Here is a 15,348-nt window from a genome sequence, read left to right on the forward strand (position 1 = left end):
CTATGTTGCTCAGGCTGGTCTCAAACTCCTGGGCTTAAGCAATCCTCCCGCCTCAGCCTCCTAAAGTGCTGGGATTGCAGGGATGAGCCACTGTGCCCAGCGGGCCCCAGACTTCTTATCGGCACAAGGTTGGCAGCATCCGCCCACCTGCTTCACCGTGGTGTTGTAATGGAAATTGCAAGAGGGCTTTCTAAATTAGAAAGTTCTGTACAAACATAAGGCTTCCATTTGTTATTATTGACCTCTTTTATTATGGTCAATGGAGAGCATGGCTGTGCCCAGGCATCCCCCACCACTGTGTGGGACTCACTCCCAGCAGCTGCCTCAGTCCCCCGAGGGCACCCAGGGAGATGTGATCCTTGGATCCTCCCTGGGCTGTGAACAAGTCCAGAGCCTGGTTTTCCATCTCTCCTTTCCTCAATTAGGGGAACAGTCAGGCACTGTCAGTTCTTTTTCAGGTCCCAACAAGCCCTGGGCTGCCCTGGAGGGAGAAGGAGAAGAGAGGAGAGGGAGGAAACTCTCCCTGTAAAACTTGGCTTCAACTGAATAGCTTCCAGTTGCCTTGAAATGTAATCTTCTTTTGAACTCAAATTTGCCGTCAGTCACATTCTTGGAAGGCGATGAGCTCCAGCCCCATCCTGAAGGATGGGAATGATAATACCTTTCCAAGAACCCCACTCCTGGGGTGGTAGGAGCTGTCTGTCCGCTAAGGTTTTCTTTCACCTGTTCAGGAAGACTGAAGTGTCTGGGGAGCTTCAGCCCTGGGGGACCCTACAGACATCCTATTATGTGAGCATAGGAGAGACAGTGGCCCTCCTCCTACCTGCTGACGCTAGAACTGAGGAAGATTTTTTATCCCTTTCAGAGACGTTTAATGAGTTCCTAATTCCCTGGTTTTTCTATTCCAACCAGCAAAACTTGACCCCATGTGACACTCACTAACTTGTGAATTAATTAATCCAACAAATATGTTTTGCTTACTTACCCTGGATTCTAGGCACTGGGAAGGACAGTGGACAGGATGAGCAAACACCTGCTCTCCATGACGTGCACCCCCAACATGTAGCTAACAGAAAGGTCAGGACTGAAATCAGCCAGAGAGACAGGTCTGGACTTCAAGTCAGAAGGTTTGGGCTTGAGAGAGAGCTCTGACAAGTGAAAGATGTGTGATTTTGGATAAACCACTTAGTTTCCGTGAACCTCAGTTTCCTCATCGTAAAATGTACATGAGTTAGTTTGGGATACTGTAACAAATTACCATAGACTGGGTGGCTTATCCAATAAGCATTTATTTTTCATAGTTCTGCAAGCTGGAAGTCTGATATCAGAGTGCCAGCATGGTTGAGTTCTGGTGAGGGGCCCTTTCCAGGTTGCAGATGGCCAAGTTCTCACTGTGTCCTCACATAGAGGAAAGGGGCGAGAGAGCTCTTTGGGGGCTTTTTTTTTTTTTTTAAATAAGGACACTAATTCCATTTGTGAAGTTTCCACCTTCATGACCTAATCACCTCTCAAAGACCTCACCTCCTAGTACGATCACATTGGGGGTTTGAACCTGTGAATTTGGGGAAACACAAACATTCAGTCTGGAGCAGACATAGTATGACCTGCTCATTCACTGCTGTTGCAATAAAATGAAGGGAAATAAATCATTTGGGCCCAGCCATGGTGGCTCATGCCTGTAATCCCAGCAGTTTGGGAGGCCAAGGGGGGCGGATCACCTGCATCAGGAGTTTGAGACCAGCGTGGCCAACATGGTGGAACCCCCACCTCTACTAAAAATACAAAAATTAGCTGGTCATGGTGGTGCACATCTGTAATCCAGGCTACTCAGGAGGCCGAGGTAGGAGAATCACTTGAACCTGGGAAGTGGAGGTTGCAGTGAGATCACGCCACTGCACTCAAGCCTGGGTGACAGAGAGAGACTTTATAAAAGAGAGATAGAAAGAAAGAAAGAAAGAAAGGAAGAAAGAAAGAAAGAAAGAAAGAAAGAAAGAAAGAAGAAAGAAAGAAAGAAGGAAGGAAGGGAGGAAGGAAGGAAGGAAGGAAGGAAGGAAAGAAGGAAGGAAGGAAGGAAAGAGAGATAGAGAGAGGGAGGGAGGGAGGGAGGGAGGGAAACATACATTTGTTACACTGCAACATTCCATGCAAATTGGTCCAGTATAGATCAACTGTGCAATTTCAAACTTTGTATTCAGTTACGTGACAACATTCATTGAACACCTACAGTATGCCATGGACTTGGATTGCACAGATGATTATTCACCTGTGTACGAATATGTATCTTATGATACAGCCCCTGTCTTCTGGTAGAGACACAGAAGCAGCTAGTTATAAAGCTATGCAGTGAGAGCAATGACAGAGCCACAGAAGAGAGCTATGGGAGTATGCAGGAGAGGACATTTCTGATTAAAAGGTACTGTGAACAAAAGAATGTAAACTAGCTACAGCAAGGTTCTGTGGTTCTACGGCATCGAATACTGACAAGGAGTTCTAGAAGAACAGAGCCGATGGTAGAAAAGGCTCTCCATAAGTTAGGCCCTGCAGACTGTATCTTATTCATCTGCACAATCCAAGAGATGGCCTATTGTAGGTGTTCAATGAATGTTGTCACATAACTGAATACAAAGTTTGGAGTTGCATGGTTGATCTATACTGGGCCAATCTGCATGGTCCTCTCTACCATGGTGATAGAGTTTATTCTCTAGGTGACAGGGTAACACGGAAGGGCTTTGAGCAAGGACATCATAATAGTATCAGATCTGTGTTTTAGTTAACAGCAGTGTGTGAAGGACTGGTTGAATGGGCAACTGCAGAAATAGTGAGTCAATATTACGGTACACCCACAAGCAAGATGGTGACCTGAAGTGGGGTGGTAGAAGGAGTTTAGGATGGATTTGTGAAATATTTAGGATGTGGAATGATAGGGATTGGAAACTGGATGTAGAGTGAATGGGATCAGGAGATGAAGGGATTCCCATATTCCTAGTCTGAGTTTCTACATGGAGGGTGCTTTGGGGAATCAGAAAAGAGAGAAGATTTAAAGGGAGCAGTGGCAAGTTTGAGGTGCTTGTTGGATTTCCAGGTGGCGATGTCTAGCTGCCAACTGAACACAGGTAGTTATTGCTTTGCACAGTTCTGACAAATGTAAATTTCAGTTACAAGATATAGTTCTTAACACCAGTCCTCCGACAACATGGTTCAACTTACAGTTACCACAGACATTAACCGTGATTAATGGCATCATGCATCCACTTTGCTGCTAGTTCTGCAGTCCACAAATCCACCCCATAAATAGTAAATGTACATCATTATCCATGACCAGTCTCATCAAAAAATACAAAGTGTGTCGAGATTCAAACAATACAGAAATCATGAGGACAGCCCCAAGTCATGCTAACACCCATCTCTGGCCTCCTGCTCCCATACCAACTCCCCTCACATGGGAAGGACTTCCTAGAAGAAATGGGGCTTCAAGCAAGTCCCCAAACACAATGCTAGAGAACTGTTACATCTTCTGATGTGAAAAGTGAAAGCTAGAAATTCATCAGACTAGCTGGACAGAGATATCCTGTTTTGTGGAAACAACGTGATTTCTGTCCTACCAGACATGGAAACTACACCCAGCACCCCAGAATCACAGAAGAAAACAGAGATGACAGAAGACAAATGTCATTGTTCCTCTTCTCTGCACCCCCACCAATGTCCAGTGGCTCTTGTTGGACTGGAGAAATGGGAGAGGAAATAGAAAGTGGGGCTGGGGTGAATGGTAGAAACAGCACTGGCCTGGGAGCCTCAATTTCCTCATCTGAAAAATGGGACTATGAAGCCACTTCATCAGCTCATTGACAAGCCCAAAAGAAATAATGTGTGAGAGAACTTTTTCAACTATGGAAGGCTGTTGAGTGTTCAGCGCAATGAAAATAGCTGGAGAGAGGAGAAAATCGGTAAGGAAAGTGGAATCCTGGTTTCCCACCCACCTCACAAACAATAACAGCAGCCACAAACGTTGATGTCATTCCTACTACATGCCAGTCAATGTGCTGTGATTATTAGCTTCTGTCTATTTTGTGCTTGGAGCAGGTGACTTGAGATTTACAGGGGTTATCTCATTGAGTTCTCGAAGGATTAACAACTCACCCTTTTGTCATCAACTAGCACCTCTGTGGGAATGAATTTATCAGGATCCACAGGACAGGGCTTTTTAGATTTGCAAAGTTCCATGGGATGGGCTGCTCCTGGGAAAGCCAAGTTAGGGCACCGGCAGGGCCAGGAGTGGCAGGAAGAGGGAAGCCTTGGGGTCCACTGAATCTGGATCAAGGCTCAACAGCCTCCACTGACCATCTCTGTGACGATAGGCAAGTGAGTCATCTGACCTCTATTGACCTTAATTTTCAGGAACAGCAGGATATTACTAGTATTCATCTCATAGCAATGCTAGGAGGCTTAAATTTAACAACGCACTTGCCACTTTTGCTGTAGGAAATGCTAGCTCCTAGCCAGACGAAAGAGGCTGGTGAGCCTCTCCCCTCTGCCCACTGTGGAGGCTTCATCAGGCAGCACCAAGAAAAGAGCCTAACTCCAGGGGCTGCCTCCAGGGAGCTCCTTGTCAGCCCAGGCACCGCCCCACAAGAGGGTTTCTTGGCCCCCAGAGTCCTTCATGCCCCTGTTTGAGGACAATTTGAGCTGTTCTCAATGTAGAATTCTGGGCTGGGAGTCATAAACGATAGTCAGGGACTAGTCAGACACCTACTGGGCTTGATCCAGACTCTACTTTTTTTTCTCCCTCCCACTCTCTCTCCCTCCCTCCTTCCTTCCTTCTTTCCTTCCTTCCTTGCTTCCTTCCTTCCTTCTTTCCCTCCTTCCCTCCCTCCCTCCTTCCTTCCTTCCTTCCTTCTTTCCTTCCTCCCTCCCTCCCTCTCTCCTTCCCTGTTATCTTCTCTGCCCCCTTCTTCTCGTACTTTTTCACATCTCTCTTTCTTCCTTCTTTTAAAAAATATTTATTGAGCATCTACTATAAGCCAGATATATTTCTAGAGCTGGGAGTGTAGGAGTGAACAAAACAATGCCCTCATCCTCAAGAGGCTTAAATTATATCTGAGGAGAGAGACAACACAGCAAAAATATGTGCTGATTAAGACCATGGGAAAACAATCAAGGAGGGAAGGCAGGCAAGGAGTCAGAGTGGGCAAGGATGACATTTTAAGAAGGTTTATTGGGAAGAACTCATTGGTAAGGTGATATTTAAGCAGAAGCTTGTAGTGGGGTGGATTTTATTCGTGCCATCAGCAACCTGGCAGCTGCCAACATCTAAACACACCCATCCATCCTGTGTATAGACACAGTTTTTGTGTGCAGTGTACATATCTCTATGTAGGTAAATGCACACGCATGTGAGGGTGTTTTCGTAGGATCGGTCCTGACCTCCTGATAGAGATGCACCTTGATCCCATGGCCATTCACCAGCTGGCTGGCAAGACAAAACTCCTGTCCTCACCTACTGCAGCTTGATCATTGCCTTCCCTTCCTGCTCATAACTGCAGACCTCACTGCAGTGAGGACAGCTTCTACCTCTTCCCCCAAGCTCTCACTGACCCTGTGCTAGTCTGGACCCTCTGAGTCCGTCAAGGTGACTGGAAGGGAGAGAGAGGAAGAAAGGTCATCTTCAAGGTCACTTCTCCTGTTTTCCCTTGTAGCCACTCACTGCCAAGGGGCCCTACAGACATGTCCACACACCCTTCTTGTTTCCCACCTGTGGAAACACTCATCCTTTCCTCATCCCCAAGTCCCCTTCCCAGCTGTTGGGCTAAACATCTTGTGAGGCATACTATACCTGTTTTTCCCTCTCAAGAGAATCACCCATAGCTTCATCATCATTAATGCCTGCCTTTTCCCACGGGGATTAGATGAAAAGAGGAAAAAGAAAGAGAGGAAGGAAGGAAGGAAGGAAGGAAGGAAGGTAGGTAGGTAGGTAGGTGAGGGGAGGGGAGGGGAGGGGAGGGAGACGAGGGAGGGAGTGGAGGGAGGGAAGGGAGGGAGGAAGGAAATGAGAAGGCTGGGGCTTTTCACTCACAGAACTATCATTTTTGTAACTGGCCACAACAAGCCTTAGAAGCTCTCAAAGGAGTGGGGTTTGGCTTCAGAGCACCGTGCTTGGGCCATCCTTTAATGCCCCCTGCCTTCTGTTTTGCAGTAACACAGGAGGAGAGAAAACCTGTCAGAAGCAACAGGTGACAGAGGCAAAGGGGAGGACTGAGGATGAGGCCTCATTGAAAGAGCAAAGGAAGATGTCCAGGGCCACTGGGGAAGGGTCCTGGGGGTGTCCTGCCAACAGACTCCCTGAATCCCTGATCCTTCTCACCCCCTATCCAGCTTCAGCTCCAGCCCTTCTGGAGGCCCTGCCAGGGGCCATGGAACCCCCATCAGTGCCTGCTAGGGGAACAAGGCAGTGCAGTTGGTGGTAAAGTCCCAGATACACCCATGGTCTGCCGACCTCAGCCAGAGGGAACCCTGGGCAAGCCTTGTGCCCACACACTTCCTTGTGCGTGGAAGTGTGCTGTGTCTCCCAGGAGCAGAGGAAAGAACTGCCAAACTCACTTCTGCTCTGAAGTCTAAGAAAACCTAGTATAAACACAGTAGACTCTTTGAATTATCCACATGAAATGTTTAACACGTTTAGCCTGGAGGAGATGAGATTTAATAAGGGGATGTTCCCATGGTGATTTTATTAGGAACTGTAATAATCAGCTACACTCATAGAGCGCCTGGTATCATATCAGTCACCAGGCTTCAGGCACCTTGCCACACACTCTTTTCCCTGAAATCCCTGTCAGGACCCCCCACCCCGACACACACACATACACCATCACCACCATCACCACCAATGTTATAGCAAGGAAACTTCTCTGGGGTCCAGCGGCATTAAGTAACTAGCTCAAAATCATGCAACTAGTCAGTATTAGTCAGACTTGGAAGCCAGAACTGGCTGACTCCAAAACCTGAAGCCTCTGTTCATCTTCAACTTACACTTCAAGGATTAACCAGGCAGGCAAATGCAATCCTTACAGCGCTGGTTCATAGAAGGCAGATTTGATGACTTGAGTTCTCCATAGTTCTATTGCTTTCTCCTAAAATCTGAGCAATTCTGCAAGACTTAGAAGCTTCTGGAGGCAAATCAGAGATATTTACAAAAACGTTATTCCATTTATGAGTAAGCATCTAATGCTATACAAGTACTTTTAAAATCAACAGTAGGCCAGGCACGGTGGCTCATGCCTGTAATCCCAGCACTTTGGGAGGCCAAGGAGGGTAGATCACCTGAGGTGTCAGGACTTCAAGATCAGCCTGGCCAACACAGTGAAACCCCATCTCTACTAAAAATACAAAAATTAGCCAGGCTTGGTAGCACACTCCTGTAATCCCAGCTACTCAGGAGGCTGAGGCAGGAGAATCACTTGAACCCGGGAGGCGGAGTTTGCAGTGAGCCGAGATCACGCCATCGCACTCCAGCCTGGGTGACAAAAGACAAACTCCATCTCAAAAAAAAAAAAAAAGAAAAGAAAAGAAAAGAAAAAGAAAAAAATCAACAGTATCTTTTTAGACATTTTATGTGTTTCATTTTTAAGTTATAATTTGTTACATAAACATGACAACATTCATAGGAATCAAACAATAAGGAAGAATTCACCCCCAATTTTACCTTTTCAATTAATTCCCTCACACATTCATGGGGAAACCACTTGTAGGACACTTATATACTTTGCCAGAAACAAAATAAGACAAACTCTTTGAAAGTTTCTAAACAGAACTCCTCAAAAACAAAAGATTTGATAATATATATGTTTCCACCCAACTCAAAAATTATCACAAAAGAGGAAGACACTGAATCATTATCACGAGGTTAGGAGTGTTTTCCTAAATACATAGTTCCTATTTCATTGCTTCACCATTCCCCACCACCCCTCACTGCAATTGTTTACCTCCTGCTTTTCACCTTCTATGTCTCAAGTCCTTGCCTTCAACTGCCACCAACCCTAGACAAGCCACCATCTATTATCTCTTTCCTGAATATTATAATCACCTCCTACTCTTTTCCTGCACATGCACAGTTGCTCCTCTCCAATCTATTTTCCATATTGTACCTAGAGTGATCTTTTCAAAACACAAATCTGATTGTTCTTAGAATAAAAACCCAAATTCTTAACATGACTCTAAAGGATATTCTTGGCTGCCCAGCAGCAAGCATAACCCTCTTCCTCCTTCCTATGAGAAATGTTATCAGTTAGGGTGTGTTCATATGCAAGCAACAGAGTACCTGACTCACAGCAGCTTAAGCAATAAACACTTTCAATCATCTCATCTATGTTTCACATTTGGTGTTGCTGCTCGACAATGCTGTCAAAGGACCAGGCCTTTTACTTGCTGTCATCTCCAGTATGTTGGCCATTGGCCCTCAGTAATCTTTCACCTCCTGGGGTGCAAGAGGGTTGGTGCAGCACCAAATGTCACAGCTGCATTCAAAGGTAAGAAGCCTGGGGAAGACTCTGAGTGGTTAAGGGGCACTGCTTCAAGTGTAGTATCCTTTTACAAACAAAATAAATATTCCTAGAAGCACCCCAGCAGACTTCTTAAATCTCATGGGCAGGACTGTGCCACATGGCACCTTTCAACTACTAAAGCACCTGGGAATGTAAAAATATGGGAAAGGGAAAAGGTTATTGCCATCACTGACTTAATCCAACCACAGTTCATTCCCTGGGACAGAGGGAAGGGCCTATCTTCTCTGTTCTCTACCCTAGCAGAATTGGTGGTTCTGTTAGCAGGAAAGAAGGTGTACGGGGTTGTGGGATGGAATTAGCAGTTGAGACAGTGGCAGAATTTGCCATAGGTCTCCACGCTCTCACCCCACCACCCATGTTTTCAGGGCAGCTGGCCTCGTCTCCTGCTCCCAGGGCGGGCCCAAGTCATCAAATGGCAGTTTCATCCCTCTGCCAGTAACTGACTTAGTGGGCTGATGAGACATGAAGGGAGGCCTGGGGAGACTCCTGGGAAAGTTCTTCCTTTATTTTTCTAGGAGAGCATTTGGATGCGATCTTGAACTCTTCCTTAGGATGTAGTCTTGCGTGGAGGTAAAGCTCTTAAATCCTGTAGCCATCTTGCTTCCAGCCTGATATACAAGAATGAACAGAAGCGGGGCAGAGTTGAGAGATGAGAGAGATCAGAGAAGCACAGATTAAGCCTGTGGCCAGCAGCCTCTGAGATGGCCCCATGGTCCCTGCCTCCTGGTATTCATGCCCTTGTGTAATCTCCTTCCTTCAGTGTGGGCAGGACCTAAGAACTCTCTTCTAATGCATAGAGTAGGGCGGAAGTGATGGCGTATTATTTCTGATAATAAGTTATAAAAAGATAACACCTTCTGTGTTGGGTTCTCACTCCCTCTCTCCCTCTCTCTTTCTCTATCTGTCCTTCCCTCTCACTCTCTTCTCACTTGCAATTGGGGAAGCAAAGCTTCCATGTTGCAAGCATCTTTATGGAGAGGCCCAAATGGTGAAAAACAGGTTCTCGGCGTGATGGTGCGTGAGGAACTAAAGCCTATCAACATCCATGCAACAGATCTTGGAAGCAGATCCTTCAGCTTGTCAGGTCTTGGGATGACCACAGCCCTGGTTGACAATTTGGCTGCAACCTCATGAAAGATCTTGAGCTAGAGGCATCCAGCTAAGCCATTCTTAAGATTCTTGACTCAGAAAAACTGTGAAGAAATAATATATTTTTTTCAGCTGCCAAGTTTGGAGGTAATTTGCTATGCAGCAATAGATAACTAATATGGAGATATTAGATTAAGTCAGTTCTGCAGACTGCTTGTGCTTAGGACTTCTGGTCATGTGAGACGATACATTTTCTTATTTCTTAAGCCAACTTAAGTTGGGTTTCTGTTACTTGCAGCTAAAAGCACATTAACTGATAAAAAATAAGGCTGCACATTATCTGTCTGGAGCCTGCCTCTCCAGCAGCATTTGACAATACTTTCCCCCTTCCTTGGCAAAATTCCCCAACCTCCATCTGAATTACATCAAGTCCCCCTGTGATGTGCTTTTCATAGCACTTGTATCTTTCTCTGGGGATTTAAACACAGTGGAGAATTAGCTTTATGAAATCATTCGATTATTTCTGTCTCTCTTTTCTGAGGACAGGACTCATATCTTCCTGGGCACCATTGTATTTGAGGTAGGAGGCGGGACTCAACTCCAGGGGTGAGGCTTGGACATGGAACCAAATTGAGGACTAGCTAAAACAGGGCCAAGGCAGAAGCAGCTTTCCATAAGACACACCCACCAGTGTGCCCTGTCCGTTTACCATTGACATGGCAATCCCCGGGAGTTGCCACCCCTTTCCGTGGCAATGACCTGATGACCCAGAAGTTACTACACTTTTCCTAGAAATTTCTGCATAAACTACCCCTTAATCTGCATGTAATTAAAAGTAGGTAAAAATATGACTGCAGAACTTCCCTGAGCTGCTGCTCTCTGCCTGTGGGCTAGCCCTGCTCTGCAGGAGCAGTCACAAGGGCCATAACGCTGCTGAAGCTGTAACACCACTAAAGCTGTAACACTGCTGCTTCAATAAAGCTGTTTTATTCAACCACCAGCTCACCCTTGAATTCTTTCCTGGGCAAAGCAAAGAACCCTCCCAGGCTAAGCCCCAGTTTGGGGCTCACCTGCCCTGCATCATATCCACAGTGCTGGACACATGCTGGAGCAGGGCAAGATCTCAGTGAATAATTAGGGAGAAATGAACGAATGCATTGGAAATATACATTTGTTGCTCTAGAGAAGGTCCAGAACTAAGTAGATAGATTTCAGAGTCAGCAGTATAGAAGGCATATTTGACTTCTTCCTGGGAATGTGTGACTGTCCTGGGAAAAAAATATGTGGAAGTGAGGGTGAAACTTGAGAATGACCAATCTGTGGAGGTTGGGGAGAAAGAGAACCCAGCAGAGGGGGTTCACAGGTGATGAGCAAGACAGCCTAAAATGCCAAGGTCATTTGGCTCTCAGAAGGAACTCCAACTGCTTGAGAAGTGACAAGCACTGTGCATGCAAAGATGTGGCTCTCAGGGTGTCAAGCAGGAAGTGTATCCACCAAGCTAGGCTGCAGAACAGCAACTCAGAGTGTGGGGTCTGAGAAGGGCATGTGAGCTACTCTTCCTTATGAAGTGAATGGACCAGGATGAGTCATCCCCCTCCTCACACCCACCTCCCTGTGCCCCATATCACCCAGTCAGCATGGGGATGAGGCAGACAGCGGAAGTGTAGCCTTTGAAGACAGTGCCAATCACAGCACTTTTTAACAAGAAAGGGGGTTTTCTCCCAACGCAGATCTAATTGTAGCATCCATCACTGCCAACCAGAAGGCTGCACTGACTGCAGAAGAGTCCTGAGAGGGTGGCCCAGGCACCCAGCGAGTGCCATCGACGTGGAGAATGCAGGCTCCACCTTCTCTTTTCTTTAAATAGATGAGACAGGGACTTAGATTATCCTGATAATTGTTTTCCCCCCTACCTTTTGTTCAGCCTCTAACTCACGTGTCTAGCTGAGCCTAAAATCCTATCTGGCAATATTGAATGAGAGACAAATGTGGCCCTTATTAACACAGTGTCCATCAAAGTAAGTGTTTGAGACAGAAAGCTAAACGTCCAGATGACTGAAATGTGCTCATTGAACACTAAAAAATAAAGAAAGAAATTAAGCAATATCAAATTGAGCACACACATGTCACTCACTCTGGCTACAACCTACAACTCCACACAACTGCCTTCCCTCTTTCCTTCCTCGATGGGTAAGGGGGGTGGTGGAGGAGTAGGAAACGCATGGTTGGGAAAGGGGATTATCTAGAGCAGGAGTCAGTGAACCTTTTCTGTGAAGGGCCAAATAGCAAATATTTTAGGCTTTATGGACCACGTAGTCTCTGTATTAATCCATTCTCACATGACTGTAAAGAAATACCTGAGACTGGGTAATTTATAAAGAAAAAAGGTTTAATGAACTCATGGTTCCACAGGCTGTACAGGAAGCATGACATCTTCTGGGGAGGCCTCAGGAAACTTTCAGTTATGGCAGAAGGCAAGGGGGAAGCAGGCACGTCTTACTTAGCCTGAGTAGAAGGAAGAGGGAACGAGGGGGGCAGTGCCACACACTTTTAAACAACCAGATCTTGTGAGAACTCTATCACGGGAACAGCACCAAAGGGGAAAATCTACCCCCATGATCCAATCCTCTTCCACCAGGCCCTGCCTTCAACACTGGGGATTACAATTTGACACAAGATTTGGGCGGGGACACAAATCCAAACCATATCAATCTCCATCACAGCGACTCAACTCTGCTGTAGCAAAAGCAGACAGACAATACGCAAACAGATGAGCGTAGCCGTGTTTCAATAACACTGTATTGATGAATACTGAAATTTGAATTTTGTATAATTTTCATGTGTCGCAAAGTCTTCTTTTGATTTTTTCAACTATTAAAAAATTCACAGAGCATTCTTGGTTCACACACTATACAAAAACAGGTGGTGGGGCAGATTTGGCCCATGGGCTAAAGTTTGCTGACTCCTGACCTAAAGTAAGGAGAGGAGTGAAAACCATCAAAAGAAGCATCTAAGCCTCCCTTCCCCCTTGCTGCCTTCTCTCCCCTACCCCAACTTTCAGCCCATAATATTTAAACTTTATCCTGTAACAAGTATTCTTACATTCCCTCTTAGCTTACCTTGCCTATCTTCTCACACTTACATTTGTGTTAGCATTCAAGAAATTGGTCCTTAACCACACATTCCATTTTCACAGCAGAAGGATTAAGGAAACGCCAGAACTTTTTACAGAGTAAGGTCCTTAAGAAACAGGATAGGTGGATAGGTGGAGAAACAGAAACATGGAGGTGGTAAGACCCGTCAAGGAAAAGTGGCTTTTAAAATTCAACTCTAGTGTGTATATAATTTTTTTTTTGAGATGGCATCTCACTCTGTCACCCAGGCTGGAGTGCAGTGGTGTGATCTTGGCTCATTGCAGCCTCTGCCTTCCTGGATTCAAGGGATTTTCCTGTCTTAGCTTCCTGAGTAGCTGGGAGTACAGGCGCACACCACCACACCTGGCTAATTTTTGTATTTTTAGTAGAAACAGGGTTTCACCATGTTGGCCAGGCTGGTCTCGAACTCCTGACCTCGGGTGATCCAGCCACCTTGGCCTCCCAAAGTGCTGGCATTAAAGGAGTGAGCCACTGTGCCCGACCTAACACAATTTTTAAGAATGGAAAAAAATTCAGCTGTATAAATTTTAGGTTCACTCAAATTTTCTTTCTATTGCTATACTGTGAAGTGAAACTAATTTCTTGCTAATTATAGTGCCTGTATTTTATTTTTCTTACCTCCTCAAAATGTTAAATGAGCTTCTCTAAGATCTGAAAATCTTCATTCATCTCACTTTGATGAATTTGTTTCATTTGGATGAAACAAATGTCAGATACTGTAACTCGCAATAAAGGAAAGGCCTCACTGCACATACTCATTGTGTGCTAATGCATTTGAACTCACTGTATTTCCAGAAACTTCAGCCTGAGTAAATAAAGGCAGTGGGCATCATGTTTGGAGTCAAACAGACCTGGGTCCAAATCCAGCTCTTTTATTTATTTATTTATTTATTTATTTATTATTTTTGAGACAGAATTTCACTCTGCCACCCAGCCTGGAGTCCAGTGGCATGATCATAGTTCATTACAGCCTCAAACTCCTGGTGATCCTCCTGCCTCAGCCTCCAGAGTAGCTGGGATTACAGGCGCAGGCCACCATGCCCAGCTAATTTAAAAAATTTTTTGTAGAGACAGGGCCTTGCTGTGTTACTCGGTCTTGAACTCCTGGCCTCAGCCATCTGTATTAATCCATTTCCATGCTGCTGAAAAAGACATATCTGAGACTGGGAAGAAAAATAGGTTTAATGGACTTACATGCAGTTCCATGTGGCTGGGGAAGCCTCACAATCATGGCAGAAGGTGAAAGGCACTTCTTACATGGTGGTGGCAAAAGAGAATGAGAGAGAAGTGAAAGCGGAAACCCCTTATAAAACCATCAGATCTTGTGAGACTTACTCACTACCACAAGAACAGTATGGGGGAAACCATCCTGTGATTCAATTATCTCTCACCGGGTCCCTCCCATGGGAGCTACAAGATGAGATTTGGGTGGGGACAGAGAGCCAAACCATATCATTCTGCCCCTGGCCACTCCCAAATCTCATGTCTTCACATTTCAAAACCAATCATGCCTTCTCAATAGTTCTCCAAAATCTTAACTCATTTCGGCATTAACTCAAAAGTTCACAGTCCAAAGTTTCATCTGAGACAAGGCAAGTCCCTTCTACCTATGAGCCTGTTAAATCAAAAGCAAGTTAGTTACTTCCTAGATACAATGGGGGTACAGGCTTTAGGTAAATATATCCATTCCAAATGGGATAAATTGGCCAAAACAAAGGGGCTACAGGCCCCATGCAAGTCCAAAATCCAGCAGGACAGTCAAATCTTAAAGCTCCAACATGATCTCCTTTGACTCCGTGTCTCACATCCAAGTCACACTGATGCAAGAGATTGGTTCCCATGATCTTGGACAGCTCCACCTCTGTGGCTTTGCAGGGTACAGCCTCCCTCCCAGCTGCTTTCACAGGCTGGCTTTGAGTGTCTGCAGCTCTTTCAGGTGCACGGTGCAAGCTGTCAGTGGATATACCATTCTGGGGTCTGGAGGATGGCGGCCCTCTTCTCACAGATCCACTAGGCAGGACCCCAGTGGGGACTCTGTGTAGGGGCTCTGACACCACATTTCCCTTCCATACTGCCATAGCAGAGGTTCTCAGTGAGCGCCCCACCCCCACAGTAAACTTCTGCCTGGACATCCAGGCATTTCCATACATGCTCTGAAATTTAGGCAGAGGTTTCCAAACCTCAATTCTTGACTTCTGTGTACCTGCAGGTTCAGTGCCATTGGTTTGGCACTTGCACCCTCTGAAGCCATGGTCCAAGCTGTACCTTGGCCCCTTTTAGCCATGGCTGGAGTGGCTGGGATGCAGGGCACCAAGTCCCTAGGCTGCACACAGCAGGGGGAACTTGAGCCCAGCCCACAAAACCATTTTTTCCCTGTAGGCCTCCAGGCCTGTGATGTGAGGGGTTGCCTCAAAGGTCTCTGACATGGCCTAGAGACATTTTCCCTATTGCCTTGGCAATTAACATTTGGCTGCTTGTTACTTATGCAAATTTCTGCAGCTGGCTTGAATTTCTCCTCAGAAAATCGGTTTTTCTTTTCTATCCCATTG

This window comes from Pongo abelii, chromosome 12, assembly GCF_028885655.2.
Source record: "Pongo abelii isolate AG06213 chromosome 12, NHGRI_mPonAbe1-v2.0_pri, whole genome shotgun sequence".
Taxonomy (NCBI): Eukaryota; Metazoa; Chordata; class Mammalia; order Primates; family Hominidae; genus Pongo; species Pongo abelii.